At 41.2% G+C, this 17,447-nt stretch overlaps 1 pseudogene; it reads right to left on the minus strand.

Annotated features, from left to right (window-relative positions):
• LOC135269479 (uncharacterized) overlaps positions 1-17,447 on the minus strand; it is a 39,171-nt pseudogene that overhangs the window by 20,678 nt on the left and 1,046 nt on the right.

A 17,447-nucleotide genomic window follows, 5' to 3' on the forward strand; every position in this document is an offset into this window, starting at 1 on the left:
CCTCAGACTCAGCCCCAGGCACTCAGCACCTAGCTCCTGCACACAGCCTGCTGCTGTTGGCCATCAGATAAATCCTCCTCACTCAGCTTGAGCTAGAGCTTTCTCTAGTGGTCCCAGGTGTAACTCCCGGCATGCTGTGGGAGTGGAATGTTGTGATGGACAGGAGCTCTGCCAAGTGGTCTTTCCAAAGCAGCAGCTGTCCAATAAATATAAGATGAGCTATAAATGCAGGCCACATGTGTAATCGAAAATGTTCTGGCAACCACACTGAAAGAGATAAAAAGAAATAGGCAACATTAATGTTAATAAGGTATTCTATTTAAACCAATTTATCCAAGATATTATTGCTTCAATATGTGATTTGTACAAAGAACTTGTTAAGATTAAGATATTTTACCTTCTTTGTACTAAGCTTTCACATTTCTGTGTATATTTTATACCTACAGCATACCTCACTTTGGATTAACCTCTGTCAACTGATGAATAGCCATATGTGTCTAGTGGCCCCAGATCTAGAGCATGCCACAGTAGTACATTCACAGAAGGGTGAGCAGGGAAAATAACAATGTCTTAAATACTCCCAGGCATCACACTTTGGGAAACACTGCCATTAGCATTTCCACAGCCTGAGTTCATGATGTAAAGGGATCCCTAGTCATTTTACATTAAATGAGATTCTTCAGTTGACCCTAAAATTGCCCACAACCTCCTCAGAGGGATTGATTACCCTGTCCTAGGAAAGATCCTTCGAATTGTGACAGATGTATCTAGATTCATCGTGGTCTGAATTGCCATTCCTTTGGGCCATTGCTGAAACTAAGAAAAACTCTGAACTGGAAGCATTTGGTTAGATGATGGGTTCTGTTTTCCCTTCTTTCTCCTGGCAAGTTTTGCAATTTTACAATCCAAGCTTTCAAAGCTGTTGGTTGTCAATTAGCTGCTCCTATAGTATTTATACTGTACTCTAATTCTTAGTTCAGTCCATGTGCATAGTCAACATGGAGTGTGAAAAAGACTATTTAAAGCGTATATCCATTTTTTTAAATTATCCTCACTACATGTAAAAATAGTATACATCCTGTCATCTTGAGTGAGAATTGTTTAGACTAGTCACACAACTCTGCTATCTGAATCCACTAGTCCACAGAACTGCTCAACTCTGTTTGTCATTGACAATATAGGTCTGACTTAATTATGCATGTTCTGTTTGTGTTTCTTTAAGTTTTCCTGAAAATAAAAGATATGAAAAATAACTGGTTCTGGCCAGGTTCGGTGGCTCACACCTGTAATCCCAGCCCTTTGGGAGTCTGAGGTGGGTGGATCACAAGGTCAGGAATTTGAGACCAGCCTGGTCAACATGGTGAAACCCTACCTCAAATACAAAAATCAGCCAAGTATGGTAGTGGGCGTCTGTATTCCCAGCTACTTGAGAGGCTGAGGCAGAAGAATCACTTGAACCCAGGAGGCGGAGGTTGCAGTGAGCCGAGATGGTGCCATTGCACTCCAGCCTGGGCGACAAGAGCAAGACTCCATCTCAAAAAAAAAGAAAAATAACTGGTTCTTATTTTTTTGCCATCTGTAGGCCAATGAGTTATGAAATCACAAAATAGAATTACATACTTTTATAGATGATGAAAGGATTAAAGGCTCTTCCGGCAAAATCTGTCATATTTTAGATGAGAATAATTCTTTTAAAAAATCTACAAGTCACCAGGCATAGTGGCTCATGCCTGTAATCCCAGTGCTTTGGAAGGCTGAGGCGGGCAGAGGGCAGATCACGAGGTCAACAGGTTGAGACAATCCTGGCCAACACGGTGAAACCCTGTCTCTACTAAAAATACAAAACTTAGCTGGGGCTGGTGGTGCACGCCTATAATCCTACTCAGGAGGCTGAGGCAGGAGAATTGCTTGAACCCCGCAGGTGGAGGTTGCAATGAGCTGAGATAGCGCCACTGCACTCCAGCCTGGGAGACAGAGCAAGACTCCTTCTCAAAAAAAAAAAAAAAATCTACAAGTCTTGATCTGGATTTTAATCCAGATTTTTTGAAAAAACACAAAAAAACAAGATATTTTGAATTATTCATATTCTTAAGAAATAATTAAAATAATTTTAACGTCTAAAAACTTAATATATTTGCTTCAAAATTTTTTTTTTTTTGAGATGGGGTCTCAATCTGTCGCCCAGATAGGAGTGTAGTGGTGTGATAGCTCACTGCAGCCCTGACCTCCCAGGCTCAAGTAATCCTCCCACCTTAGCCTCCTGAGTAGCTAGGACTACAGATGCCCACCACCATGCCTGGCTAATTTGTATTTTTTATAGCAACACGGTTTTGCCATGCCCAGGCCGGTCTCCAACTACTGAGCTCAAGTGATCCACCTGCCTTGGCCTCCCAAAATGCTGGGATTACAGGCATGAACCACCACACCCAGCCCTTAACAATCATTTATTGAATCTCCCATGTGCAAAGAAGACTGATAGTTACAGAGACCATAAAGACAAACCATTTAATCCCTGTCTATATTTATTCTAATACATTATGATGGCAGTTTATATGATTTGTAATGCTTTCAATAAACATGTAATAATATAGCTAACATGTTATTTATAATACATAAAGATAGTTTTGTGGGTAGCCACAGCAATGATATTAGTTGAATAACAAACTAAAATTTCAGCCAGAAATAAAAGCATTAAAATAACATAGCAGAAGAGATTTAATGACAAATAGAAGGAAGACTTCCTGATAAGAAAGTTATTAAAACACTAGAAGGGCTTACCACAGGAGAATGAGATCTTTATCTGTAAATTTAGGTTATTCCGTCATTATTCAAGGTCTGTTCAAGGAAATGTACTTGCAAGTAATAAAAGACATTTCTCTATTTGTTTCAGTAAATTCATTTTTTGTTTACTTATGAAAATAGCCACAAGCATTTTGGAAAACATAGAGATAAAATCTCACCCATAACCCCACCACTCTAAACATAGCCAAGATTAGCAATTTAGTATTCTTCATCCCTGTCTTATTTTTTATATAGACAGTTTTATTTTATATGGCTTTAATCATGGTGTAAATACATTTTTCCTATTCTTTCCACTTCCTGTGACACAACTGTTTTTTCATGTAAAACATAATATTTGGATGATATGAGATGCAATGATTTCATAAGCTGTTAGTCCAAGTATTTTATTCCCCACACCACTTATTCATGGAAATCTCTCCCCTTTGGGCTGCAGGACAAGAGGCCACCATCTAGGTGTGGTCAGGCAGTGGTCAGTTCTGGGTGTGGGAATAAAGATGCTGAAGTCTAGCTGTTTACGTTTATAAGGAATGTCCAGATGGAAGGCTATAAAAAAATGTGAAAGCAAATGCATCCACCTCCCCATCACCAAAATCCAAAGAGAGGGACAAACCTGTAGAGGATGGGGAAGAAAAACTGATGGGGAATCCATGGGATTTAAGAGCTGGTCACCTTCTTCAACCCTCACATTTCAGCTCAGGTGTGTGTGGGGCTAGGAAACAAGTATTGGCAATGGAGCTCCTCCCAGGAGGTTTAGGGGCCTCCATATAATGTGCCTTCATGATCCTGCCTGAAATTCTGGTAGTTCCATGCAGTCATGGAGGAGTCAAAGAGAGGACTAGAAGGGGATGGTGGGAGCCTGCTGGATCCAGGATTCCCACAGACCTCAAGAACAATGTTTACCTGAATATTTCCAGGCAACAAACTCCAGCAAACACGGGTGGGATCACTTGGAGCAAGCTGGGATTCTAGGCAAATGGGTCAGCAGTGGATGGTTCCTCCTTCTCTGAACATTCTAAAAACACATTTTGAACCAGGAAATGGATAGAGACACTGTGCTAGCCATCCTCTAGGAGAGGGACCCACTTCCCTCTATTGCTCTCTCTCTTTAAGCAAAGTGAGTATGAAAGTGGCTTGGGGGCAAATGGACTGCTTGGACAGTCTGAACTTCATTGCCAACTATTTGGGGGAGTGCTGAGAAAGCTGGCTGCCCAAAATCTGGAGACTTTGTGGGAGGATGCGTTTAAATGCAGGGCCTCCTGCTGCAGAGAGAGGGAATCCCCAGTTCTACTCATTCTCATTTCTGGGCCTCCAAGGTCATTCATCAAACATATTTGTCTCCACAAATATCCAAGGTTTAATACTCTCTATATTTATTTGTAATTTAGACATCATAAAATTCTGAACTTGCTATGTAGAATATGAAATCGCTAATGAAAGATTGTTTATTTTTTAAAAAAGACTAGGAATCTTTAAATTTCTGTCACAGATAGGCACTCAAATATTTTTTAAATGAGTGAATGTAAGAATAATAGAATATAATAAAATCCATTTGAGATCAAATTATTAGGCTAACATTTATGATGAATCCACTTCATGAAAAAGTGTTACTTAGTGAAATAATTATATCTACCTAACTTCAACGTTATTTTTTATTTAATTGTTGTTGTTATTTTTTGGAGACAGAGTCTTGCTTTGTTGTCCAGGTTGGAGTGCAGTGGCACGATCTTGGCTCACTGTAACCTCTGCCTCCTGGGTTCAAGCAATTCTCATGCCTCAGCCTCCCAAGTAGCTGGGACTACAGGTGCACACCACCACCCCCGGCTAATTTTTTGTATTTTAGTAAAGACAGGGGTTTCACCATTTTCCTAGGCTTGTCTTGAACTCCTCAGCTCAGGCGATCCACCCACTTCAGCCTCCCAAAATGCTAGGATTACAGGCTGATCCACCACACCTAGACCTCAGCTTTAAAAGTCAATCACTGTTCAATTATCAACTGGCGGTTGATTAGATTGTGCCCACCCAGATTAAGGGTGGGTCTGCCTTTCCCAGTCCACTGACACAAATGTTAATCTCCTTTGGCAACATCCTCACAGACACACCCAAGATCAATACTTTATATCCTTCAATCCAATCAAGTTAACATTCAATACTAACCATCACAAGTCCACTCCTTATCAACTTGCACTCATACACATTTCCTGAGATCATGCATAATCTTCAAATAAAGATAATAATAATGCCATAATTATGCCTAACATAATACAACTATCCTTCATACAACCAGAAACATACCAATCCCCAACCCAAATACTATTACATAAAGTTAATAATACTTATGTGCTGATGTGAAGTCAATAAATCCTATGTCACATGATAAAGGAGAAAGAAAATAAAATGAAGATATTTTCTTAGTACAAGTGTATACATACACAAACATGATTTTAACAAAAGAAGGAGGAAATACTCATCACAATTACAGTCCTTGTTTTTTGTAGCTGGTCACGTGGTCATAGCTGGTATTGATGACTGCCTTCTTCTACTACCCATTCTGTATTCCCTTTGCCTTCAGCAAGCACCTCAGCAGGTCGTGGTTTTTTTCCTGGTGAAGTGACTCAGACCTTCATTCCTGAAGTGCCTGAGTCATTTGTAGTCGTGCCTGAGTCATTTGTAATCATGCCTGGATTGGGCTGTTGTAGTTTCCCATTGACATTAATCACAGAGCATGATAATAGTAAGAGAGCCCCTAATGGATCTCCTGTATTCCATGCATACTCTTCCTTACTTCCTTTGAGGAGTAGTAGACTGATTTCATCTTGATAGTCTGGGTCAGTCACCCCAGCCAACACTGTAATTCCCTTCTTAGCCTGTTGACTTAAAGGTAGGAGGAGCCCAAAGTGTCCAGGTGGCAATCTTAACTTCCAGCTTAATGGAATCATTGTTGTGTCTCCTGGTGGCAGCATTCCTCCCTCTGGAGCTAAGACCTCTAGGCAAGCAGAATGTAATGTCATGGGAACAGGAAGCAACAATTTTGCTAGTGGATCACTCAGGGTGATGTTGAGTGGTGCCACTTCCACTTCCACCCCTCGATTCCTGGACCCATAAATCCTGGCTATGGGAGAAACAGTACCATACATTGGATGCTGATTCAGAGCATACACGGCCTTCTGGAGAATGTTGCCTCACCCATGCAAAGTATTGTCACCTAGTTGGGATTGTAATTGTGACATTCTATCAATCCAGCTGCTTCAGGATAATGGAGGGAACTTGGTAAGACCAGTGAATTCCATGAGCATGAGCCCACTGCCATACTTCTTTATCTGTAAAGTGAGTGTCTTGGTCAGAGGCAATGCTCTGTGGAATACCATGACTGTGGATAAGGCATTCCATGAGTCCACGAATGGTAGTCTTGGCAGAAGCATTGCATGCAGGGCAGGCAAACCCATATTCAGAGTAATTGTCTATTCCAGTGAGGACAAACCTCTAACCTTTCCATGATGAAAGAGGTCCAGTATAATCAACCTGCCACCAGGTAGCTGGCTGATCACCCCAAGGAATGGTACCATATGAAGGGCTCAGTGTTGGTCTCTGCAGCTGGCAAATTGGGCCCTCAGCAGTGGCCGTAGCCAGGTCAGCCTTGGTGGGTGGAAATTCACCTTGCTGAGCCCATGCATAACCCTCCATCCCTGCAACCATGGCCACTTTTTTCATGGGTCCATTGGGTGATGACAGGTGTGACTGGGGAAAGAGGCTGAGTGGTGTCCACAGAATGGGTCATTCTATCCACTTGATTATTAAAATCCTCCTCTGCTGAGATCACCTGTTGGTGAGAACTCACAAGGCATGCAAATATCTTCACAGCTTTTGACCACTCAAAGAGGTTCATTCACATACTTCTTCCCCAAATTTCTTTGTCACCAATTTTCCAATCATGCTTTTTCCAAGTCCCTGACCATCCAGCCAAACCACTGACTGCAGCTCATTAATTAGTATATAATTGCACATCTGGCCATTTCTTCTTCCATGCAAAGTGCACAACCAGGTGCACTGCTTCAAGTTCTACCCACTGGGAAGATTTCACTTCACCATTGTCCTTCAGGGATGTCCTAGAAAGGGGCTGTAATGCTGCAGCTATCCACTCTCAGGTGGTGCCTGCATATTGTGCAGAACCATCTGTAAGCCAGGCCCCAGTCTTCTCTTCCTCTATCAACTGATCATAGGGAACTCCTCATGAGGCCATCAGTGCGAGCTAGGGAAGAGAAGGCAGTGTAGCAGGAGTGGAGACCATGGGCATTAGAGCCACTTCCTCATGTAACTTACTTGTGCCTTCAGGACCAGCTCGAGCCTGATCACATATACACCACTTTCATTTGATGATGGAATTCTGCTGTGCGCAGCCCACTTTATGGCTAGATGGGTCATGATATGCAATTCAGGTCACATGGTGACTTGATGACCTATAGTCAAACATTCAGTTTCCACCAGAGCCCAGTAACAGACCAAGAGCTGCCTCTCAAAAGGAGAGTAGTTATCTGCAGAATAAGGCAGGGCCTTGCTCCAAAATCCTAGATGCCTCCAGTGTGATTCACCTCTGGGGGCCTGCCAAAGGCTCCAGACAGCATCCCTATCTGCCACTGACACCTCGAGCACCATCGGATCTGCTCGGTCATATGGCCCAAGTGGCAGAGCAGCTTGCACAGCAGTCTGGACCTGTTGCAGAGCCTTCTCCTGTTCTGGACCCCACTCAAAACTGGTAGCCTTTAGGGCCACTGGATAAATGGGCTAGAGTAACACACCCAAATGAAGAATGGGTTGCCTTCAGAATCCAAATAGACCCACTAGGTATTGTGCCTCTTTCTTGGTTGTATGAGGAGCCAAATGCAGCAACTTATCCTTCATCTTAGAAGGAATATCTTGACAGCCCCACACCACTGGACCCCGAGAAATTTTACCAAGGTAGAAGGTCCCTGAATTTCAGTCAAATTTATTTCCCATCCTCTGGCATGCAAATGAATCACCAATAAGTCCAGTGTGTTTCCTACTTCTTGCACACTGGATCCAGTCAGCATAATGTCATCAATGTGAGGGACCAGTGTGATATATTGCAGAAGTGAAAGGCAATCAAGGTCTCTCCAAATAAGATTATGACGCAAAGCCGGAGAGTTGATATACCCCTGAGGTAGAACAGTAAAGGCATGTTGCTGGCCTTGCTAGTTGAAGGCAAATAGCTTCTCATGGGCTGTATGGACAGAAATGGAGAAAAAGGCATTTGCCAAGTCAATGGCTGCATACCAGGTACTAGGAGATGTATTAATTTGCTCAAGCAATTAAACCACATCTGGTACAACAGCTGCAATTGGAGTTACCACTTGGTCAAGTTTATGAAAATCTACTGTCATTCTCCAAGATCCATCTGTCTTCTGCATGGGCCAAATGAGAGAGTTGAACTGGGATGTGTTGAGAATCACCATCTCTGTATCTTTCAAGTCCTTGATGGTGGCACTAATCTCTGCAGTCCCTCCAGGGATGCGATATTGTTTTTGATAGACTGTTTCTCTAGGTAAAGGCAGCTCTAATGGCTTCCATTTGGCCTTTCCCGCCATAATAGCACTCACCCTACCAGTCAGGGAGCCAATGTGGAGATTCTGCCAGGTGCTAATTATGTCTATGTCAACTATGCATTCTAGCACTGGAGAAATGACCACAGGACGAGTCCGGGGACCACTGGGTCCACTGTAAGTTGCACCTGAGCTAAAACTCCATTAATTCCCTGACCTCCATAAGCCCCTACTTTAACTGGAGGACCACAATGATGTTTTGGGTCCTGTAATCAATGTCAGCTCAGAGCCAGTGTCCAGTAGTCCCCAAAATGGCTGATCATTTTCTTTTCCCCAATGCACACTTACCCTGGTAAAAGGCCAGATGTCTCCTTGGGGAAGGATGAGAGACAGATTCACTGCATAAATTGTCGGTAATGTAGGAGGTCTTTCCTCAAGGGGACCCAGCCTCCCCTTCATTCACACCATTCTCTGTCTGTAAATTGGCTCAAGTCTGGCAATTGATTGAGGGGCCATGATTCTCTGTTTTTATAATTCAAATTAGTGTTTTGTGCGTTTGACCTAGAAGTTTTCTGCTTGTATAAATTAAGTAGGAATGCAGTAGGCTTCCTATCAATTTCACTTCTAGGAGCACTGTGATTAATTAGCCAATGCCAGAGCTCTACCTGAGTCAAATTATTCTGATTGCTGCTTTGCTCCTACTGTCCATTACAATAGCTACACCCACCTTGCCTTTGACAGTTGAGTGCAGTCACTTGGCCCTTGCCACCTCGGGATCCAATTAATCCCATTGTATTTAAATTTTGTAGTTGACAACTGCAGTTCCCACTGTTAGATGTGACATACAGAGAAGAACAACTGGCTCTTCAAAGATGCAGGTGCTGCCATCACAAATCTATTTCACAAGACATTGGTCAAGGGTGTATCTTCTGGGCCCTCCCACCTGGGATGAGTAGGTATAAAGTGACTGCTCCACTCCACCATCCCAATCTCCCTAAGCCTTTGGATCCCTTCCTCTACATTAAACCAAGGGAGATCAGGCATTTCCAGCTTGCTCACAGTGGGCCATCTTTTAATCCATATTTCAGCTAACCAAGCAAGTAAACTATTAGAACCTTTTTTAACTCCCCAAGCTGCAACAGTAAATGCAGGGTCCCTACTTAGTGGGCTCAAATCAATAAATTCAGCTTGATCCAACTCTATGTTCCTTCCACCATTATCCCACACTCTTAAAATCCATTCCCATCTCTTTTTGAGTGTAGCATGCCTCCTCATAGATCACACTCTTAACTTCACCTGTAGAAGCCAGCCAGGACTTTAGTCTAGTTATAGGTCTAGAAGCAAACAGGGATGCTGGGGGTAGCTCCTGAGGAGAATCAACATTATATTGCCTGGCAATTGCCCCAGGGAAGGCCATCGCTGTTGCCTCAGGCAGCACAGGATGTATCTCCTCAGACACAGGTGGAAAGGCTGGTGGCAGCATGGGTTGGGGAAGAGAGGTTGCCACTACTGGGGATGGGGAAGCTGTTTCTTCTGGCAAAAAAGGTGCATCAGAGTTTACAAGCCCAGTGTCCCCAGCTTTATCAGCATCCTTCCACAAGTCCCCATTCCAAGTTGCAGGGTCCCCTCCTTTTCCAATCAATGACCTCACTTTAACAGTGGACACCTGGTGAGGCTGTGCATGCACCTTTCATTGAAGGTCAGACACTTGCATGATAAGAGTTTGTTTTTCCACAATTTCAGCTCTTTCTCTACAGAAGATAAAACTCTCACTCAGGGCAATCTTGGCAGATTAGAGGCTCAGCATCTGCTTTTGAAGCCAGGAGACAGAATCCCTGAGTTCATCACTTTGTCCACAGAACTGAGGAGCAACCAACTAGCTTCATTATGTTCCTTGGCTCTCCACATATGGTCAAAGGTATTATGTATAGAGTTACTAAACTTGTCTCTCACAAGCGATGAATCAAGAGTGTCAAATGTATTTATTTGTTGTAACTGTCTAAACAGTTCACGCCAAGGACTATCAGTGTTCTCCATATTATTAGAAGTAGAATCCTTAGCATTTTGGGATATAATCATGTTAAGCAGTCAACTCTAGAAACCCCAAAACCAAAGAAAAAACTCCATCCTTAATATTCTGTTCCTCTAGAACCACTCCTGGTACCAAAATCTGTATTGGTCAAGTTTCTCTTGAGGGACAGAACTAATGAAATACAGATAGATAGATAGATAGATAGATAGATAGATAGATAGATAGATAATGGGGAGTTTATTAAGTATTAACTCACATGATCACAAGGTCCCACAATAGGCCATCTGCAGGCTGAAGAGCAAGGAGAGCCAGTCCAAGTCCCAAAACTGAAGAACTTGGAGTCTGATGTTTGAAGGCAGGAAGCATCCAGCATGGGAGAAAGATGTAGGCTGGGAGGGTAGGCCCATCTCTCTTTCACATTTTTCTGCCTGCTTATATTCTAGCTGCACTGGCAGTTGATTAGATTGTGCCCACCCAGATTAAGGGTGGGTCTGCCTTTCCCAGCCCACTGACTCAAACGTTAATCTCCTTTAGCAACACCCTCACACACACACACACATAGGATCAATACTTTGTATCTTTCAATCCAATCAAGTTGGCACTCAGTATTAACCATCACAATCCATCCGTTGTCATATACAAAAATCAAATCAAACTAGATTAATGTAAGACCTCAAACTATGAAACTACTATAAGAAAACATTGGAGGAACTCTCCAGGACATTGGACTGGGCACAGATTTCTTGGGTAATACCTCACAAGCCCAGGCAAACAAAGCAAAAGTGGATAAGTGGCATCATATTAAGTTAGAAAGCTTCCGAATGGCAAAGGAAACAATCAACAAAGTGAAGGGACGATTCACAGAATGGAAGAAAATATTTGCAAACTACCCATCTGACAAGGGATTAATAACTAGAATATATAAGAAGCTCAAGCAACTCTACAGGAAAAAAATCTAATCATCTGATTTTAAAATGGGCAAAAGATCTGAATAGACATTTCTCCAAAGAAGATATATAAATGGCAAACAGGTATGTGAAAAAATGCTCAACATTACTGATGTTAAGAGAAATGCAAATCAAAACTGTAATGAGGTATCATCTCATCCCAGTTAAAATGGCTTTTATCCAAAACACAGGCAATATCAAATGCTGGCAAGGATGTAGTGAAAAAGGAGCCTTCGTATATTGTCAATTCTCCTGCCTTCCCACTGTTGGTGGGAATGTAAATTAGTACAACCACTATGAAGAATAGTTTAGCGGTTCCTGTAAAAACTAAAAAAAGAGCTACCATATGATCCAGCAATCCCACTGCTGAGTATCTATCCAAAAGAAAAGAAATCAGTATATTGAAGATATATCTGCACTCCCATGTTTATTGCAGCACTGTACACAATAGCTAAGATTTGGATACAACCTAAGTGTCCATCAACAGATAAATAGATAAAGAAAATGTGGGACTTATAAACAAGGGAATACTATGTAGCCATAGAAATAAATGAGATCCTGTCATTCGCAACAACATGGATAGAACTGGAGGTCATCATGTTAAGTGAAATAAGGCAGGCACAGAAAGACAAACTTCACATGTTCTAATTTACTTGCGGGAGCTAAAAATCAAAACAATTGAACTCATGGAGATAAAGAGTAGAATGATGCTTACCAGGGTTTGGGAAGGTTGGTGGGGATGTGGGTCGGTAGAATGGGGGATAGTTAATGGGTACAAAAACTAGTTAGAAAGAATGAATAAGATCTATAGCACAACAGAGCGACTATAGTTAATAAGAATTTAATTGTACATGTTAAGATAACTAAAAGAGCATAATTGGATTGTTTATAACACAAAGGATAAATACTTGAGATGATGAATACTTCATTTACTCTGATGTAATTATTACACATTATATGCCTATATCAAAGTATCCCATATGCCTCATAAATATATATACCTACTATATGTACCCACAGACTTTTTTTTTTCGAGACAGAGTTTCGCTCTTGTTGCCCAGGCTGAAGTGCAATGGTGCAATCTCAGCTCTCTGCAACCTCCAACTCCTGGGTTCAGTGATTCTCCTGCCTCAGCCTCCCGAATATCTGGGATTACAGGCATGCACCACCACATCTGGCTAATTTTGTATTTTTAGTAGAGATGGGGTTTCTCCATGTTAGTCAGGCTAGTCTCGAACTCTGCACCTGGCCAGAATTTCTTTCAGTAAGTAAAATTAAGAGTTAAAAGGCTCTTAGGTGCATACATTATAAAAGCTTTATCAAGGGAAATTTTGTAGTAAATAGCAAAAATCTTAAAAGTTTGTGTACCATTTGATCAAACAATTCCATTTCTTGAACTGTATCCTAAGGAAATATTTATAGACATGTGTAAAAAGTTATTAAGTGGGCCAGGCACTACAGTTCATGCCTGTAATCTAAGCACTTTGGGAGACTGAGGCAGGCAGATCACAAGGTCAAGAGATGGAGACCAGCCTGACCAACATGGTGAAACCCCATCTCTACTAAAAATACAAAAATTAGCCAAGTGTAATGGTGCATGCCTGTAGTCCCAGCTACTTTGGAGGCTGAGGCAGGAGAATCACTGGAACCCACAAAGGGAAGGTTGCAGTGAGCCGAGATCACACCACTGCACTCCAGCCCTGGTGATGGAGCAAGACTCCATCTCCAAAAAAAAAAAAGGTTATTAAGAATGGTTTTCATCAATGTTAAAATTTTTTCTTTTTAGGTTAAAAATTTTATTTTCTTTTTTTTTTTTTAATTGTACTTTAGGTTCTGGGGTACATGTGAGGATCATGCAGGACTGTTGCATAGGTACATACATGGCAATGTAGTTTGCTGCCTCCATCCCCCTGTCACCTATACCTGGCATTTCTCCCCATGTTATCTCTCTCCAACCTCCTCCCCCGCTGTCCCTCCCTACCTCCCCAACAGACCCCAGTGTGTGATGCTCCCCTCCCTGCGTCCATGTGTTCTCATTGTTCAACACCCGCCTATGAGAGAGAACATGTGGAATTTTGTTTTCATAATCCTTTGGGTATATACCCTGTAATGGGATTGCTGGGTCAAATGGAATTTCTATTTCTTTTCTTTTTTTTTTTTTTTTTTGAGACAGAGTTTCACTCTTGTTACCCAGGCTGGAGTGCAATGGTGCGATCTCGGCTCACTGCAACCTCCGCCTCCTGGGTTCAGGCAATTCTCCTGCCTCAGCCTCCTGAGTAGCTGGGATTACAGGCACACGCCACCATGTCCAGCTAATTTTTTGTATTTTTAGTAGAGACGGGGTTTCACCATGTTGACCAGGATGACCACGATCTCTTGACCTCATGATCCACCTGCCTTGGCCTCCCAAAGTGCTGGGATTACAAGTGTGAGCCACCACACCCAGCCTGGAATTTCTATTTCTAAATCCTTGAGGAATCACCACACTGTCTTCCACAATGGTTGAACTAATTTACACTCCCACCGACAGTGTAAAAGTGCCCCTTTTTCTCCACACCCTCTCCAGCATCTGTTGTCTCCTGATTTTTTAATGATCGACATTCTAACTTGTGTTAGATGGTATCTCAATGTGGCTTTGATGATGACCAGTGATGATGAACATTTTTTCATATGTTTGTTGGCTTCATAAATGTCTTCTTTTGAAAAGTGTCTGTTCATATCTTTCACCCACTTCTGAATGGGTTTGTTTTTTCTTGTAGATCTGCTTTAGTTCTTTATAGATTCTGGATATTAGGCCTTTGTCAGCTGGGTAGATTGCAAAAATTTTTTCCCATTCTGTTGGTTGCCAGTTCACTCTGATGATTGTTTCTTTTGCTGTGCAGAAACTCTCAAGTTTAATTAGGTCCCGTTTGTCTATTTTGGCTTTTGTTTCCAATGCTTTTGGTGTTTTAGTCATGAAGTCCTTGCCTATGCCTATGTCCCAAATGATTTTGCCTAGATTTTCTTCTAGGATTTTTATGGTTTTAGGTTTTATGTTTAGAATTTAATCCATCTGGAGTTAATTTTAGTGTAGGGTGTAAGGAAGGGGTCCAGTTTCAGCTTTCTGCACATGGCTAGCCAGTTTTCCCAACACCATTTATTAAACAGGGAATCCTTTCCACATTGCTTGTTTTTGTCAGATTTGTTGACGATCAGATTGTTGTAGATGTGTGACATTTCTTCAGAGGCCTCTGTTCTGTTCCATTTGTCTATGTCTCTGTTTTGGTACCAGTACCAAGCTGTTTTGATTACAGTGGCCTTGTAGTATAGTTTGAAGTCAGGTAGCGTGATGCCTCCAGTTTTGTTCTTTTTGCTTAGGATTGCCTTGGCTATGTGGGCTCTTTTTTGGTTCCATGTGAAGTTTAAAGTATTTTTTTTCCAGTTCTGTGAAGAGGATCAATGGTAGCTTGATGGGAATAGCATTGAATCTATAAATTACTTTGGGCAGTATGGCCATTTTCATGATATTGATTATTTCTAACCATGAGCATGGAATATTTTTCCATCTGTTTGTGTCCTTTCTTATTTCCTTGAGCAGTGGTTTGTAGTTCTCCTTGAAGAGGTCCTTCGTTTCCTTTGTTAATTGTATTCCTAGGTATTTCACTCTCTTTGTAGCAATTGTGAATGGGAGTTCACTCATGATTTGGCTCTCTGTTTGTCTGTTATTGGTGTATAGGAATGCTGTGATTTCTGCACATTGATTTTGTATCTGGAGACTTTGCTGAATTTGCTTATCATCTTAAGGAGATTTTGGGCTGAGATGATGGGGTTTTCTTTCTTTCTTTTTTTTTTAAAGATGGGGTTTCACCATCATTGCCAGGCTGGTCTTGAACTCCTGACCTCAGGTGATCCACCTGCCTCGGCCTCCCAAAGTGCTGGGATTACAGGCATGAGCCACCGCGCCTGGCCAATGATGGGGTTTTCTAAATATACAATCATGTCATCTGCAAGTAGAGACAATTTGACTACCTCTTTTCCTAATCGAATACCCTTTATTTCTTTTTCTTGCCTGATTGCTCAGCTAGAAGTTCCAATACTATATCAAATAGGAATGATGAGAGAGGGCATACTTGTCTAGTGCTAGTTTTCAGAGGGAATGCTTCCAGTTTTTGCCCTTTAGTGTGACATTGGCTGTGGGTTTGTCATAAATAGCTTTTTATTATTTTGAGATATGTTCCATCAATACCTAGTTTATTGAGAGTTTTTAGCATAACGGACTGTTGAATTTGGTTGAAGGCCTTCTCTGCATCTATTGAAATGACCATGTGGTTTTTGTCTTTGGTTCTGTTTATGTGATGGATTATGTTTATAGATTTGTGTATGTTGAACCAGCCTTGCATCCCCAGGATGAAGCCTACTTGATTGTGATGGATAAGCTTTTCGATGTGCTGTTGCCTTCTATTTGCCAGTATTTTATTGAAGATTTTTGCATCGATGTTCATCAGGGATATTGGCCTGAAGTTTTCTTTTTTATTTGAGTCTCTGCCAGGTTTTTGTATCAGCATGATGTTCATCTCATAAAATGAGTTAGGAAGGATTCCCTCTTTTCATATTGTTTGTAATAGTTTCAGAAGGAATGGTGCCAGCTCCTCTTTGTACATCTGGTAGAATTTGGCTGTGAACCCATCTGGACCTGGACTCTTTTTGGTTGGTAGGCTATTAATTGATGCTTCAACTTCAGTTCTTGTTATTGGTCTATTCAGGGATTCAACTTCTTCCTGGTTTAGTCTTGGGAAGATGAAAGTGTCCAGCAGCTTATCCATTTCTTCCAGATTTGCTGATTTATGTGCATAGAGTTATTTGTAGTAATCGCTGATGGTGGTTTGTATTTCTATGGCTTTGGTGGTGATATCCCCTTTATCATTTTTTATTGCATCTATTTGATTCTTCTCTCTTTTCTTTTTTATTAGTCTGGCTGGCAGACTGTCTATTGTGTTGATTTTTTTCAAAAAATCAGCTCTTGGTTTTATTGATTTTTTGAAGGGCTTTTTGTGACTCTTTCTCCTTTAGTTCTGCTCTGATCTTAATTATTTCTTGTCTTCTGCTAGCTTTTGAGTGTTTTTTATCTTGTTCCTCTAGCTCTTTCAATTTTGATGATGGGGTGTCGATTTTAGATCTTTCCTTGCTTTTCATGTGGGCATCTATTGCTATAAATTTTCCTCTAGACACTGCTTTAAATGTTTCCCTGCGATTCTGGTACATTGTGTCTTTGTCCTTATGGATTTCAAAGAACATCTTTATTTCTGCCTTCATTTCATTGTTTATCCAGTCAACATTCAGGAGCAAGTTGTTCAGTTTCCATGTAGTTGTGTGGTTTTGAGTGAGTTTCTTAATCCTGAGTTCTAATTTGATTGTTGGTCTGAGAGACTGTTCGTTATGATTTCCATTCTTTTGCATTTGCTGAGGAGTGATTTACTTCCAATCATGTGGTCAATTTTGGAGTAAGTGCAATGTGGTGCTGAGAAGAATGTATATTCTGTGGCTTTAGGGTGGAGAGTTATGTAGATGTCTATTAGGTCCACTTGTTCCAGTTCTGCATTCAAGTCTTGGATGTCCTTGTTAATTTTCTGTCTTGTTGATCTATCTAATATTGACAGTGGAGTGTTAAAGTCTCCCAATATTATTGTGTGGGAATCTAAGTCTCTTTGTAGGTCATTAAGAACTTTCTTTATATATCTGGGTGCTCCTGTATTGGGTGCATATATATTTAGGATAGTTAGCTCTTCTTGTTGTATTGATCCTTTTACCATCATGTAATGCCCTTCTTTGTCTCTTTTGATCTTTATTGGTTTGAAGTCCATTTAATCAGAGACTAGGATTGCAACTCCTGCTTCTTTTTGCTCTCCATTTGCTTGGTAAATCTTCTTCCATCCCTTTATTTTGAGTCTATGTGTGTCTTTGCTCATGAGATGGGTCTCCTGAATACAGCACGCCCATGGGTGTTGACTTTTTATCCAGTTTGTGTCTTTTGATTGGGGCAATTAGGCCATTTACATTTAAAGTTAATGTTGTTATGTGTGAATTTGATCCTGCCATTTTGTTACTGGCTGGTTTTTTTTTACTCATTAGTTG

Source organism: Aotus nancymaae, unplaced genomic scaffold (genome assembly GCF_030222135.1).
Source record: "Aotus nancymaae isolate 86718 unplaced genomic scaffold, 86718_ANA_hifiasm-v0.15.2.pri h1tg000006l, whole genome shotgun sequence".
Taxonomy (NCBI): Eukaryota; Metazoa; Chordata; class Mammalia; order Primates; family Aotidae; genus Aotus; species Aotus nancymaae.